The 16,599-nt window shown below is 35.8% G+C and overlaps 1 protein-coding gene across 1 annotated transcript in view; it reads right to left on the bottom strand.

Annotated features, from left to right (window-relative positions):
- Window positions 1–15,186: 15,186 nt before the first annotated feature.
- LOC125680486 (probable G-protein coupled receptor 158) overlaps window positions 15,187–16,599 on the bottom strand; it is a 43,438-nt gene continuing 42,025 nt past the window's right edge. Inside the window, exon 10 of the mRNA XM_048920111.2 lies at window positions 15,187–16,599. This exon is cut by the window's right edge and continues 576 nt beyond it. The gene's annotated coding sequence lies outside the window, so the exon portion shown is untranslated.

The raw sequence follows: 16,599 nt of genomic DNA on the forward strand, positions 1-16,599 counted from the left end.
TGGTATGTCTCTTTATATTGATGACTTGATTGTATTTTTGGTATGTCTCTGTATATTGATGACTTGATTGTATTTTTGGTATGTCTCTGTATATTGATGATTTGATTGTATTTTTGGTATGTCTCTGTATATTGATGACTTGATTGTATTTTTGGTATGTCTCTTTTTATTGATGACTTGATTGTATTTTTGGTATGTCTCTGTATATTGATAACTTGATTATATTTTTAGTATGTCTCTGTATATAGATGACTTGATTGTATTTTTGGTATGTCTCTGTATATTGATGACTTGATTGTATTTTTGGTATGTCTCTGTATATTGATGACTTGATTGTATTTTTGGTATGTCTCTTTATATTGATGACTTGATTATATTTTTAGTATGTTTCTTTATATTGATGACTTGATTGTATTCTTAGTATGTTTCTTTATATTGATGACTTGATTATATTTTTAGTATGTCTCTTTATATTGATAACTTGATTGTATTTTTGGTATGTGTCTTTATATTGATAACTTGATTGTATTTTTGGTATGTCTCTGTATATTGATGATTTGATTATATTTTTAGTATGTTTCTTTATATTGATGACTTGATTGTATTCTTAGTATGTTTCTTTATATTGATGACTTGATTATATTTTTAGTATGTCTCTTTATATTGATAACTTGATTGTATTTTTGGTATATCTCTGTATATTGATGACTTGATTGTATATTTGGTATGTCTCTTTATATTGATGACTTGATTGTATTTTTGGTATGTCTTTGTATATTGATGACTTGATTGTATTTTTGGTATGTTTCTTTATATTGATGACTTGATTGTATTTTTGGTATGTCTCTTTATATTGATGACTTGATTGTATTTTTGGTATGTCTCTGTATATTGATGACTTGATTGTATTTTTGGTATGTCTCTGTATATTGATGATTTGATTGTATTTTTGGTATGTCTCTGTATATTGATGACTTGATTGTATTTTTGGTATGTCTCTTTATATTGATGACTTGATTGTATTTTTGGTATGTCTCTTTATATTGATGACTTGATTGTATTTTTGGTATATCTCTTTATATTGATGACTTAATTGTTTCACTAAAGTTATTGCATTAGCTCAGACTTTGAAAATTTCTAATTATTTGTTGTTTTCCAGAATTTGGTTTGTTTGGGGGTTTTTTTTGGTGGTGTAGTTGTGATAATGAGCAATTTTGGTATGTCTCATTGCCATGATGACTTACAGATCAAGTTTCATTTCGATTTCGAACATTTCTTATTCTTATGTGTTGTCTTGATTTTTATGCCCCCCCCCCCCCCCCCTGTATTGTACCTGTAGGTCATTCAGTCAGTTTGTAAACCAAGTCTTGTCCGCTCAATATCTAAAGAACCATTTGTTTGATAGTAAATAACCAAACTTGGTACAGTGGTTGTCTCTAGAGAATACATTGCTCCTATTTATTTCGAGATCACAAGGTCAAGGGTCAATCTCCTTTGTACATGGGAAGATGTTGTCCACTCAATATCTTGAGAACCCTTTGATTGACAGACATCAAACTTGGTACACTACCCCCCCCTCCCCCCCCCAAAAGTAGATGTCCACAAATTGATTTTAAAGTCAAAGGACAAGGGTAAAACTGAACATATTAAGATATTTTTCTGCTCAATTTCTTTAGAACCCTAATTTGCTCCATGTACAGACATTAATCTTGGTAAATTTACCCCCTAAGAAGTTTAAATATATAGGTGTCCCCTATGGATTTTGAGGTCACAAGATCGAGTGTCAGACTGGACATAGTATTAAGATATTGTCTGCTCAATATCTTAAGAACCCTTTGCTTGACAGACATCAAATTTGGTATACTGGTACATCATAAGAAGTAAATTGCCCTCATTGGTTTTCAAGTCACAAAATCAAAAGCCACGATTTAAATGATTGGTCATTTGAAAATATCTGTTTGACATCTTGTGAGATCAGAGTTAGTATTGTGGTTGCCCCTGAATAGTGGATATAACCATAAATATTTTTATGCCCCCCTTCAAAGAAGAGGGGATATTGGTTTGCACCTGTCGGTCGGTAGACCACATGTTGTCCGCTCAATATCTTGAGAACCATTCACTTGATCGTAACGATATTTCATATGTGGGTTGGTTATGAAAAGAAGAGGATCTCTATTATTTTTCAGGTCAAAAGGTTAAAAGTCAAGAGTCAATCTACTCTGGACATAGGAATATACTGTCCGCTCAATATCTTGAGAACCCTTTGCTTGACAGACATCAAACTTGGTACACTGGTATATCTTTAGAAGAAAATGACCCCTATTGATTTTGAGGTTACATGGTCAAAGGTCAAGGGTCAAACTGGACATTGGAATATACTGTCTGCTCAATATCTTGAGAACCCTTTGCTTGACAGACATCAAACATGGTACACTGGTACATCATCAGGAGAAGATGACTCCTATTGATTTTGAGGTCACATGGTCAAAGTTCAAGGGTCAAACTGGACATAGGAATATACTGTACATTCATCTTCAGGAGTTGATGACCCCAATTGATTTTTGGGTCACATGGTCAATCCACTCTTGACATAGGAAGATATTGTCTGCTCAATATTTTGAATTTATGATACTACTCTCAATTAAATGATGTGTGTGTATAACCCATTTTAATTTGACACCATGGGGGGGGGGGTGTTTTACAAACATCTCTTGTTTTCACTATCACTTTGTACAAGCATTCTATTAAATACCTTGATATGCATAATTACAAAAAGCAGCATATACCTTTGTATTAAAATTGAGAAATCCCTACCCTTGCATCAGGGGCTCAGGCTTTGGGGCAGATCTTAATAGGTAAAAGAGTGATGATGCTTGTTAGCTCAACTGAGCTGAAAGCTCAAGTGAGCTTTTCTGATCGCCTGTTGTCCGCCCGTTTGTCTGTCTGTCCGTCTGTCTGTAAACTGTTTACATTTTCGACTTCTTCTCCAGAACCACTGTGCCAATTTCAACCAAACTTGGCCTAAAGCATCCTTGGGTAAAGGACTTTCAAGTTTTTTTTTAAAATAAAGGACCATGTCCCTTTCAAAGGGGAGATAATCACAAACATGCAAAAATAGGATGGGGTCATTTAAAAATCTTCTAAAAAACCACCGAGGCAGAACAGTTTAAATTTACATGAAAGCTTTCTGACATAGTGCAGATTCAAGTTTGTTAAAATCATGGCCTCCAGGGGTTAGTTGGGGTCACAATAGGGATCAAAGTTTTACATTGGAAGACATAGGAAAAATCTTTAAATATGAGCCAAGGTGACTCAGGTGAGTGATGTTGCCCATGGACCTCTTGTTGTATAGTAAAACCACCCTTTTGAACATGGCACATTGTGACACAATACTATTGCGTGTGATATGGCTATGAAGAAATTGTGGAATTAATAACCCCTGAATTACGTGTACAATGTACTTACTGTCACTTTAGAGAGCGGTCATAAAAGTTCAGATTTTGAAGGGAAAAAATATGAATTCGGAAAGTTAAGGACAATTTATTTTCACGTTTAAAAAAAACTTAATACCTTGTGTGATTTAGCTGCCCATTGAAGTGTTGCTGTATGTTACCCAGGTGACAATTAATGCCTATGGGCCTCTTGTTTTTGTAACTCGTTAGTATAAGGAGGTTACAATTACTTTCGTATAACAAATTTGTTTTTCAAATAAAGACTAACAAAATTCGGATTTTAATTAAGTTTTTGATTTGTGTGGGGTTTTTTGATATGGAAAATTATGTTGGAACGTGTATCTTTCCCCAGTGAATGTACGAATTTCAGTCAATAGGTGATTAAATCATTATGCTATATCATTTCTTGAGTTATCCACGGAATTTAGATGGAAACACCAAATGTTTAAGAAAAAAAATAACTTGCTTCTTCTTTTAGAGTTACTCCTCTTGGCAAACACCTCTATCCAAAGGACCCCTTTGCAGTTTCCCTGTTAGAGTTATTAAGAAATGAATCTTATAATTATGTTCTTGATGGCGGTAGCACAGGGAAGTCAGAACAGAAAACTTTATCAATAGCATTGATGAAAAAGTTTTCCGTCCAATTTTCCCTATGATACCGCCATCAGGAAAAGAATTATAAGATTTATTTCGTATCATTTAATAATGTTTTAATTATTAATACATATAGTTTCCCTCATCAAAAGGCTTTATGAACAGTTTTGAAATGGCGCGTAGGAATACACGTACGTAACAATGAAAACAACAACACAAACTTCAAAATGACTGTATGGTCAGGTAGAGTTACTGAGCAGAATTAAAATGGATTCAATGGACGCCAATTCAAGGGCATAATGCACAGGGACTCGAAGTTTAAATATTTATGATAAAAAACTGTCTACCAATAAACAAACTATTCACAAGTTATATCACGACGCCATCTTGGTTTTCTTTTTCACCAGCTGCATCGCTTGCAATTTTTGGCAAAAAGTTCGATATACTATGATAATTCGACCCCTACCGTATAGAAGCAACTCTGTCAAGGTCTTACCTCTCGCATCGTCATGGGGAACTGGAAATAAAGTCCATTTATCGGCTATAATCAACAGTCAAACATCGTCTACTGCTTCTCAAATGCGAAAAATCGGCAAAAAGGGAACGGAAGTTCATATAATTGCAAATGAGAATTCCCTGCTGATGTACCCTCTGACGCTTGTGCGGAGTATGGAGTGGCACTGAATGTAGGGTAGTGTTTAGCCCTGGAAACAGTAAAATTCGGGCACAATTTTACCGATTTTTTGCCTTTTCATTGTCAGTGATATATCCACTGCTCAATAGGCCATCATCTCAAGATATTTTATTCATCGTGTTTTTATTTTTTGTTTTTTGCCTAGCTTACATTTTTTACTTTGATTTTATATTTGCCCGTGTCAAATAAAATACACATCTAGTCGTGAAAAGTGGAATAGTCATGTAGCGCTAACTCGTTACACATTTTGGTGTCAGAAGTGGGATCCACAATTTCCAAGCGTGGATCCAGAGATACGGACTTACGAAGAAAAACTTCACGATGTTCACAAGACGCCAGGCAGCTATGAAAAATGGACAAATTTATACCATTGAAACTACATGTAGTCAAAATACCTGTTCTCTAGAGAAATAGAAAATGTTTATCAAGAAAGTGAGGAGGACAACTTAAATGAATATAAAGGGACAATTTCACTGGGAACTCAGATACAGAGAAAACAAAGGGCGAATTGTACCCTCACACTATTGTAGGATCCCCCAAAGGAACCAATAAATTATCAAATACAAGTCCTCTCAGTTTAAGGAATAAGACCACATAAAAGAATGTCAAGACCTTCACAGTGGATTTGAAAATGAGGAAATGGCTCTAGACAAGGAAAATGAAAGCCCACAAGACATATACATATTGGAGAGATTTGCTCAAAGGATTCATGGAGCATTCAACAAAATGACTGAGACGCTAGGAATATTTTCAAAACTACTGTAACTGAATTAACTACCAACAAAAGAAATTATCTTGACAATAAGGAAAACTTTAAGACGGTCAAATAGTAGACCTAGTAGTAAACGAATAAAAAGAGACATTAGAGAGCGAGAATTGGAGTTATGCAATGATTCACCAGATCATCCAAGTTCTGTCTCTACAAATAGAGTTTTCAATAAAAGAAACAGCGTTTCTACAAAACTACCTGCTTTCAAGGGAGAGCAATCTGAAAGTTGGAAAGCCTATATCAATAGACTTGTTACCATATACAATAGTGGGACAGAAAAGGAGAAAATCGGTCAGCTCTTGTCTAGACTGGAAGGCACGGCAGGTGAATTTGCTTTTGCCAGCTCTTGTCTAGACTGGAAGGCACGTCAGGTGAATTTGCTTTTGCCAGCTCTTGTCTAGACTGGAAGGCACGTCAGGTGAGTTTGCTTTTGCCAGCTCTAGTCTAGACTGGAAGGCACGGAAGGTGAGTTTGCTTTTGCCAGCTCTTGTCTAGATTGGAAGGCACGGCAGGTGAGTTTGCTTTTGAGGAACTCGGCCCTAAAATTTTAACAAGTTATAGGAGACTATGAAGGGAAATGGCGAATCTCTTAGGAATCTATGAGTCGCCAAAAACTTTTCAAACCATTTCGGAGAAGGGATTTAAAAAAAAAGTGAATCTGCTCAGGATATGGAGCAACATTAAAAGCCGCTATAGTAAAGGACAATATTGCCTGACAAGAAGACCCTACCGATAGTTCCACGGTTCTTCCTGCGCCTAATGAATGAAAAGGCTAGGATTTATCTTTAACTCAATAAAGACCCCTGAACTATTGGGGGAGCTGTTAGAAATGTTATTGAGTATGAGGAGACAACTAGATACCCAAGAGCAGAAAATGAGGAAAATGACCGCTATAGCGGACATAGACACTTAGTTCGTCAAGTTAGGGTAATTCAGCTAGTGCTAAAGGGGCTCATGATCGAAACTCTAGAAGTTGGGCAAATTCTCAAAAGAAACAGATACACAGTATCAGCTGAAACCTACTTTTCCTGAAAAAGAATATAATTACAAGTAGTACAAGACAGAATCAGACAAGCTCTGATACGCAATTTCCGAGATATCATCTCTGCTGTGTTGGAGGTACGTTCAGTATTCTGTTGAACGCTTGGATGGGTACAAGATGTATACAATACCTATTATGGAAATAATAGCATTTATGGCGAAACTGTTTTCCATATTATTAGATAAAACCTGTATGTACCCCTGATTATTAAACCCTCATCAGGTACCCCTATACACCAGTAAAACTATCTAGATCTGTGTCTGAACCAATGAGTACTTGTCTATATGTCGCTTGTCTTTTCTCTGTTAGAAATTATATTGTTTGGTGCAAACGCTTCTAACAGATTGGTTTTACGCTTTGGAACAAGTTTTCCAAGTTTAAGTTTCAACTAGGCAGTAGTAATTGTTATTTCTAGTCAGTAGTATTGTTAATTGTGATAACCATTTTGGGGGGAAATCAGGACAGATGTGTTGAAATTCTGTGTAATTAGATGTTATATATCTGCTGATTTTCCCCTGTTTGAACTAGTCAGGAGTATTGTTTTTGGGTAAATCATTTAGGGGGGAAATCTGGACAGATGTGTCGATATTGATGCAATGATATGACAATTTTTTTTAAATGCTGATTTCCCCTCTTTTTGTTTGTGAACCTTTACCTTTAATTTCGTCATTTGTTTCCTTTAATAAATGACATTTTTCACTCTCGCACAGACTAGGTATGCAAATAAGGATAAAAGTTATAAAAGCGTAAATATTGTTTATATCAGCCTTTGGTATACATTAAATTGACCATATGAAGAATAATATTTGTTTGAATTAGGTTAGATTAAGTATGAAATTATTTTTTATTTCCTTTTGCACGTGTGATACTTTCATCAAAATAGATGATGATTATCGATTTTTGTTTCAGCTATTTTATTATCAAATACTTAATAAAATTGTGTGTTCTCGCAGTTTGGGTGGTTGCATGCTGTCTGATAATCATTCTTTAGCGATAAACATTCGTACCCACCGCATGTGGACGAAAGTATGTTTTGCGTCTCACTGTCCGCAAGAGTTCCACAATGGGAAAGAATTATAGGGCAACTCGGAAATTGTGCATTATATAACAAGAGCAAAACTAAGAGACAATTTAAATGAAGTTCTCTCTTCAAAGTCTTCGCCAAATAAGTTGTCGTGCAAGCAGAAATATCCTTTTGTATGTTATAGATGTGGTGGACAAGGCCATTTCGCTAAAATATGTTCAAGTGAAAAAGCACCCAGAGGAAACGTGAATAGTAATCTGAACACTACTGCCACCGAATTCAAATCATTGTCAAACTAGAGAGAGTCAGCTCTAAAGGTCGTGGGATGCTAAAGGTCGTGGGATGACGCAAGCGGATTTTAAAGATAACCATAATTTACAAAATTTCGCTTATGGATTGTCTTACAATGCGGGAAATGATACCAAGACTGACAGTGGAGGTTTTTATAAATTCAAGGAAAATTTTGACTATGATTCACTGGTGTGTTCAGGGGTCCGTGTTTGCCCAACTATCTATTTTGTATTGCTTATAGGAGTTATGAGATTGATCACTGTTCGTTATCTTCACCTTTCATTCAACTGTTATATTTTGTGATGCTGAGAGTACAGGTAGTTGGCCTGGTGAATCTCAAGATCAGTAAGAAGAGTTAAAGGTTGAACAGAACAGGGTTTTGGGAAGTATGGGACTCTTGAAGACGGTCTTGGAAACTGGGTGACTGTGGTTGGTGTCTATAATAAACCCCGATTGTATACACCAGGTGATCAGTCTGATACGCAACATAAGTTAAGTGAAATGCCCGTTACTGACACAGTGGAATTCCTTGATACGAGCAATTGTGATACAGTTGAATACTGTATTGTCAGTCTTGTTGTGCTACTAGTATTTTAAGACAGATCAATGGATGTCTAGGGATATATATATAAGTGGTTCCGTACAAGGAGTAGAGGTAGATTGGACCACAGATATTGGTGCCACCAGATCAATTATTTCTAAAAGATTTTCTTGAGAAAATCCCCCCAAGTAAAAGATCGAATTCCTTAACCAGTATTAGTGGGGAACTTTTACAAGAATTTGGGAAGGTCATATTTGAAAATTCAACTTGACAACGAGACATTCCAAGAGGAGATAATTGTGGCTGAAAAAGAAGATCAAGCACTTATAAGACCAGAAAATGGACTAGTCAATAGCTACTTGGATTCATTTTAGAGGAAAGGAAATACGGATTAGATAAACAATAGTCAAAGCTAGAAGCGTCTCAGCAGCAGACAAGTATGTCATTCCAGCTAACTCTGAGAAAATGATACATGTTTTCATTGATAGGTTTGATTCAGACCGGGATTTTTCTTGTAATGTATTCTGTATAGAACATGCAAATGGTTTCAATAATCGGTTTCCACTTTTGATGACTTCTTGTTTAATTAACATGCAAAATAAATTTCCGCAAAGGTTAAGGTTTAAATTCATTTAGAGCAGGATGATGTGATAGGAGAGGCTGAAAATGTGAAGATAAGGAGCAGTAATCAATCTCATAACTCGTTTAAGGGATGAGCAAACACGGATCCCTGGATATATCAGGTGGGATCAGGAGTTTAGGAGGAGTAAGCATCGGCTGTCGATCGGTCACACCCGCCGTGAGCCCTATATCTTGATCATGTAAACGGAGTAATCCATAGTCAGAACCAGTATGCCAAGAACGGCCTAACAATTGGTATGAAACAAGTCAGACAGCATTTGACCCAATGATAGGTGACATTGGCAAACTTGATCGTTATAACGACAATAGAATCTACGAAATGCTGATTTTAAACGAGACTGTTGGAACCCCTGTACCATCAATTTTTTTGTCATTAGCCTGCTTCGATTTAAAAAGTTATACGCAGAACAAGCTCTTGCGTATTGAATCATTTGAGAGATATAAAACACAATATACAGATGATAATGGAACATTGCCATGTTTGTCATAAAATTGAGTTGTTAGTAGTTTGCCGATATTATCTATTTTCAATAAAATACATGTATCTAAGTACAAAGCAGATGTGGAGGACTCTGTGTTGCCTTTTTTCAAGTTCACTGGAAGATACAAAATCGACATATGAATGAAAATGATGATTATTAGTAGATGAAACGTCATTGATATATCTGAATATCGAGTTGAAAGCCATATCAAGAAAGTTTTTCTTCTAATGTGGTAGGTTTTTAATAAAATCTGCTTCACAAGAATATAAACACAGGTCAGCTAACAAAGGAGCACAATTCGTGCCCATGGGAATTCCGTCAGACTGTTGGAAGACCTGATCACCAAAAATTACGAAGATATTGTCAATGAGGCACTCTAGCACATTGTTTTATCTCAATCTTAGATTATTTGTGTGTGGAATCAAGGTAATGTTTAACAAAGTCATTTTTGGATGACTGATCACGAGATAAGAATATTTACTTTTCCCATTATTGTTGAAGAAGCAAGTGTCCATGATGTCAAAAAGTCTAATATTTAATTTAACGTGATGAATGGTCGTATAAAGTGTTGAAAAGTCATAAGTTTATTGAAAGTTCTGTAGAATTTTTTGGAAACCACATTTGATTTACACCCCTTCTGGCATATGTTGTGGCACAGTACGTTTGAAGTTTCTCTTTCATAGCTGTCAATATGTTCGTGAGGAGCAAAGATAGGGGCTTGGTAGAACATTTACTGGATCCAGCAATGTATCTTTGTTTGTAAGGGTTTTTGTGAAGTTTAGGAATCCAGTACGGGTACGGTAACTTAAATCCATCTATCTCATTGTCTGGGATTTTAAATGTGTCTACAACTGAGGCATGGTTTTGAAGAATTGCATCTTCTGAAAGGGCAGTTGGAGTACAAGTACGATTACCAAATGTGGAATTAATTCCACGTTCGTTTAAAATACAGTTGTAATATTGAGCCTTACAAACAAAAACAATGTGGTTACAAGTTTTTGTCAGCTGAAACGAAAAAAACTCTGTAAAATCAGTAAAATATACGGAATATTTTTAATTAAATATATTTAATTGCTGGGATAAAATTTAGAAATTCATTTCAAAATTAAGGATTATCTCCCTCATGCATAGCTCTTATCCTTGGACGAATTTGGCTCCAGGTTTTGGCACTCTAGTTTTCCTTTTACCTATTACAAGTTTATTGTTATTTCGAATTTCCAAAATTTTGGCTTGAGCATCACTGAAGAGACATTATTTGTCGAAATGCGCATCTGGTGCATCAAAATTGGTACCGTATAAGTTATATATTCCTCAGGTAATCTATCCAATTCTTTGATCATTTCTGGTTTACTAAACACAGAAGGATAGATGGTACATACTTTTGTTTTGATGTGTAGCCCATCGTCTGACTTAATCTTCGTAAGAATGCATAACAGAGATGAAGTTCTATCACCAATTAAAAGACCGAGATTCTCTGAAATTAGGACCTTTTAAAACAAGTAATTTCAGGTCCTCATTTTAACTATATCAACATCACTAGTAATGATATGTCCAGCTGGACTATAGTTGAAAAAAGAGGAAGAACACGTAGGTTATAAGGTTGATTCCCTAAACTCAAGTTTACTATCAACCCTTTGTTTCAAGCTTGTGTTACCCTTTCTTCTCTAAATTAATACTTTGTAATGATGTTGTGTATCTTATTAACTGCCGTGTCAGTATCTGCTTTTAGAAGTTCTGCGATGATGCTTTCCCAGTCTTCAGTTTCTAAGTTTTGGTGGTTCTGTGTCTATGTCTAGTATTTTTGTGCACTCTTTGAATTAATCAGCGGTTTGGTCTGCTTCAGGCCTATGAAGTACATCGTTCAATCTTTTTTCCATCTTTCTCTAATATCAGTTCTTTTGGAGAAAATCTCACTAGCCTTGGTTTTTACAACACTAAGATTCCTTTGGAGAGAATGTCACTAAGCTTCCTTTTCACAACACTAAGATTCTTTTGGAGAGAATCTCACTAACCTTGCTTTTCACAACACTAAGATTCTTTTGGAGAGAATCTCACTAACCTTGCTTTTCACAACACTAAGATTCTTTTGGAGAGAATCTCACTAACCTTGCTTTTCACAACACTAAGATTCTTTTGGAGAGAATCTCACTAACCTTGCTTTTCACAACACTAAGATTCTTTTGGAGAGAGTCTCACAAGCCTTTCTTTTCACAACACTAAGATTCTTTTGGAGAGAATTTCACAAGCCTTGCTTTCCACAACCCTAAGATTCTTTTGGAGAAAATCTCACTAGCCTTGATTTTCACAACACTAAGATTCTTTTGGAGAGAGTCTCACAAGCCTTTCTTTTCACAACACTAAGATTCTTTTGGAGAGAATTTCACAAGCCTTGCTTTCCACAACCCTAAGATTCTTTTGGAGAAAATCTCACTAGCCTTGATTTTCACAACACTAAGATTCTTTTGGAGAGAGTCTCACAAGCCTTTCTTTTCACAACACTAAGATTCTTTTGGAGAGAATTTCACAAGCCTTGCTTTCCACAACACTAAGATTCTTTTGGAGAAAATCTCACTAGCCTTGATTTTCACAACACTAAGATTCTTTTGCAGAGAATCTCACAAGCCTTGATTTTCACAACACTAAGATTCTTAGGTTTGACTTTACACCACTGCTTATTGATCGCACACACCCTTTTCGTATTGCTAGTTTGTGCAGCTATGTCTGCTTCCCCTGCTAACTCATCTGTCCAAACACGTATATCTCCTCTTATTCTTTCTTTATCAATGTATTCCTTTCTAGTCTTTCTTTTACTCTTTCGAATCGAACAGATCTATTTTTTTTCCATTTGATTCCTCTCATCTACCATTTTCCAGCTCTCGCCACTTGTCCTTCCTGATGTTTTTGGTTTTGTTATTGTTGTTGTACATTTATATGTTCATAGATTATGATCGGTGATATGTTATTTTTAAAAACGGTTTCTATCCGAGATTTGTGTATTCCATTGAAATAGATAAACTCTGAAGTTACATATTTTATCAAAAATACGTCCGAAGAACCCAAGGAATTGAACATTCAAAAATACAAGAAGGGGGGTACTGGAAGTCCTGTCCACAAGCACCTGTGGTCGACAGGGGATACTTACTCATCCTAGGCACCTGATCCTACCTTTGGTGTGTCCAGGGGTCCGTGTTTGCCTAACTATCTATTTTGTATTGCTTATAGGAGTTGTGAGGTTGATCACTGTTCGTTATCTTCACCTTTCATCAAACTGCCTTTCGCCATACAGTTTAGTACGAGTGCATGACTTTAAAAGAAATAACGAGTCTGTAGAACGAAGTGTTCGCTGAGGATGGTAGACTTTGATGTCGGCAGAATTTGATGTTTTCTTTCCAGGTTTGTGCAATTTTATTTTCCTCTGCTGACTACCAGGTTGTGGTCACTTCTAATGTCTGCCACTCTGTATACTCTAGCATGCTGTTGTACATTTACTGTTGTATGATCAATTTAGTTGAGGTTGTTACCCATGTGGTGATGTCTTTGTTTGGTTGAGGTTGTTACCCATGTGGTGATGTCTTTGTTTGGTTGAGGTTGTTACCCATGTGGTGATGTCTTTGTTTGGTTGTGGTGTTGCCCATGTGGTGATGTCTTTGTTTGGTTGTGGTGTTGCCCATGTGGTGATGTCTTTGTTTGGTTGAGGTTGTTACCCATGTGGTGATGTCTTTGTTTGGTTGAGGTTGTTACCCATGTGGTGATGTCTTTGTTTGGTTGAGGTTGTTACCCATGTGGTGATGTCTTTGTTTGGTTGAGGTTGTTACCCATGTGGTGATGTCTTTGTTTGGTTGTGGTGTTGCCCATGTGGTGATGTCTTTGTTTGCAAATGAATGTCCACGTGCTTGAACATGGTGACCACTGCTGAGTTGTTGAGAGCACAAAACGAAGAGAGGCGTTCGCTGTTTTAATCTATTTCACAATATAGCCCATGGCTTCATATCATTCCTTGTTCACTGTCTAATCTTCTTCTCCAACACTGATATCATATCGTGACGTACTTTCTATTACTTTCTGAAGTTGTTTATGGAATGCGTATTTGTCTTCTTTTGCTTCACTAGTTGGTGAGTATACTTGGATTATATAAATAAAAGGTGAAGATAACAGTGATCCATCTCATAACTCCTATTAGCAATACAAAATAGAGAGTTGGACAAAGAAGGACTCCTGGATATACCAGAGGTGGGATCAGGTGCCTAGGAGGAGTAAGCATCCTCTGTCGACCGGTCTCAATCGCAGCCCTATAACTTGATCGGTAAACGGAGTTATCCGTAGTTAAAATCAGTGTGCCAAGAACGGCCTAACAATCGGTATGAAACACTTTAGACAGCATTTGACCCAATGATAGGTTGTATTGGCAAACTAGATCGTTATAACGACCACAGAATTTGCGAAAAGCTTAATTTAAACGAGACTGTTGAAACCCCAGCATCATCAACTTGTTTGTTCATTTTTGAAAATACGTGACGGTATAATTTGCAACCCTTCACGCCGGCATATTTATCATGAAGCGCTATCGCACTTTATATTGGCGTGAAGCATACCCTCATGGATTTTCAAAAATTAAGTTTATTTCTCAAGTAAATTCATATATACAGAAAGGTATATCACAGGTCGTGGTGTACAAAACCCCCCAAATTGAAATTCAGCAGCATTTTTATAAATTTTAACGAATTTTTCAATTCCTTACGTGATCGAAGAAAAGCATTGCTAGGAATTTTACTTCTATCGAAAATCATCTTCCCAAGAGAGTTAATTTCCTAAAGTTTTCAGGGCCGTAAATTACATGGAGGCGGTGGAGGCAGCTGCCTCCTCCAACTTTTGAGCCAAAAAAAATTAAAATTTAAAGTTCATTAGAATTTATGTTGTTTCCAATAACTAAGAACATGATACCTCCCTTAAAAAGCATTCCAAATCTTTCTTTTAGAATGAGTTAGTCAAGTAACATCTTAGAAGGCCCTAGAATCAAGGATTTTGCACGAAACGTGTTCAGTGTGCACAAAATGTGCTCAGCGTCTGGGGGCCCCCAGACCCCCGCCTAATTTCCTGCCTCCTCCAAATTGAAGGTTAATTTACGGCCCTGGTTTTGTTGCCCAATGGAAATAAAACTTTTCATAGGAAAAATTTGAAATCTGGTAGGAATTTCAAAATTCCTGTAAAGGATTTTGTTGAAATCCGAAGGGATTTTAAAAGTTACATGGGAATCCAATTGTTGAAGTATTTCTTCTTTCTTTCTTTATTCATTTTTGGCCTGGGTGGATTTTTTTGTAAGGAATGCATACTAGTACTTCAAGTACACCAAGTTCCTGCAACTAATATGCAAATACAATAAGTCAAAATCCCGGAACAATTATGCTCGTTATCTTGGGCCTATCAATCTAAAATCACAAAAGCCATCTTCATGCTATACGTGTATATTCATAGGTAAAGCGATGCTGTCAACGCTATTACATGTACTTGAATAAATTACTTTAAACTTCTAACTTAATGTGACTGTGTATACTTTTAATAAGATTGCCATTCGGAATTTTAATAAAATCACAGAAATATTTATAGATCTTCCAAGCTTAAAATGAACACAGATTAAAATAAAAACCAAACAATTGATACTTGTTTTTTTTTTAAAGATTGTATTATATATAATTCATTTATCCTACATATAACTAGATATTCCAAAAAAAAAATTATTTGGTTACACAATATGTTCAACAAAAAATTCCACAATGTTCATTATATTATTTGCCTCCAAGAATATCATGTCAATAAAACTTAACGCAAATAAAACTAGATAGACGATAAATAGTACTATAGATAAACACAAAAATAAATAGAGTAATTTTCTTGTATCACAATGGCATTCCAAACATAAATCTCATAGAATGTATAAAACTGTCATTTATAAATTGAATGGTGAGTAAAATGACAAAATTCTTATTGGTAAAAGACGGAAAATTCCACATACCGTTGAAGAAAAAATCAGGAACATGTCATTTGTATTATTTCCAATTCTTCAAGAAGATATCTGTTAATACTATAGTTTTAAAAACACTGCCACGAGTGAAGAGAGGAATAGTTAACGAGAAAGTAAAGACGTGCTACAACACTCTTTCTAGAGTAGGAGGTTTGGAGCAATTTCAGTATGCTGCTCACCTGAGGAGAGTAAATTGTATTAACACGCACGATTATCAATAAACTAAAAGGAAAAACACTAGAAATGTTGCAAGTATATATGTTATCAAAATATCGCCAAATTGGATGTTCTCAACACATTCAAGATTCGGTATACAAACAGTATCCTTCTCAAGAGTTGATAGCAAGTTACATGTACAACACAATCGTCAGTATTGGGGAAAATTTTTGAACCCCATCCACCAGGCCAATTTGAAATCACTCGAGAAATTCCGAGCGCTATCCGATACTACTGTAACCTTCTGCCCATTGACAATGAGGGCGAACCCCAGACCCCAGATGATATTCATTTTTTTCAGTCAATTCTCTGTGAAATATATCAGAACATTTGGGGAATTTCTAATGTAATCAGTTACAGTGTGGTAAAATTATTTCGCAGGGTAAATTTTATACTGTAAAACTTTTTTGTAGAAAAAAATGGCCCACACGTTCTCCTGAAATTACAAGAGAAAATTTAATTTTTGTGCCCATTTAATACGAAGACAGGCAGCAAGATGCAAGACTGAACATGGACACTTTCTTATCTATGGTGAACTGATCTGATGATAAATGGTCATGAACTACACATTGAGCAAACTCTATCATATACAAAACTTAAAAGATTAAATCGCGGAATACAGGAAATGACGACATAACGTTCAGTATCTAAATACGTGTGTCTCAAATTGAACATTTGAATGTTAATGGATGTGAATTAAAAGGAAAAGGAATATCCTGAAAGACACCCATCCTTTAAGCGTTTAGTTTTCAGTTTGTACTACATGGCACCCTAGTTTGGCATGAATTTAATATCTAGTTGATCTGCTCCCACCATTTAATAATATCAAATCA

The sequence above is a fragment of the Ostrea edulis genome, chromosome 2 (assembly GCF_947568905.1).
Source record: "Ostrea edulis chromosome 2, xbOstEdul1.1, whole genome shotgun sequence".
Lineage (NCBI taxonomy): Eukaryota > Metazoa > Mollusca > Bivalvia > Ostreida > Ostreidae > Ostrea > Ostrea edulis.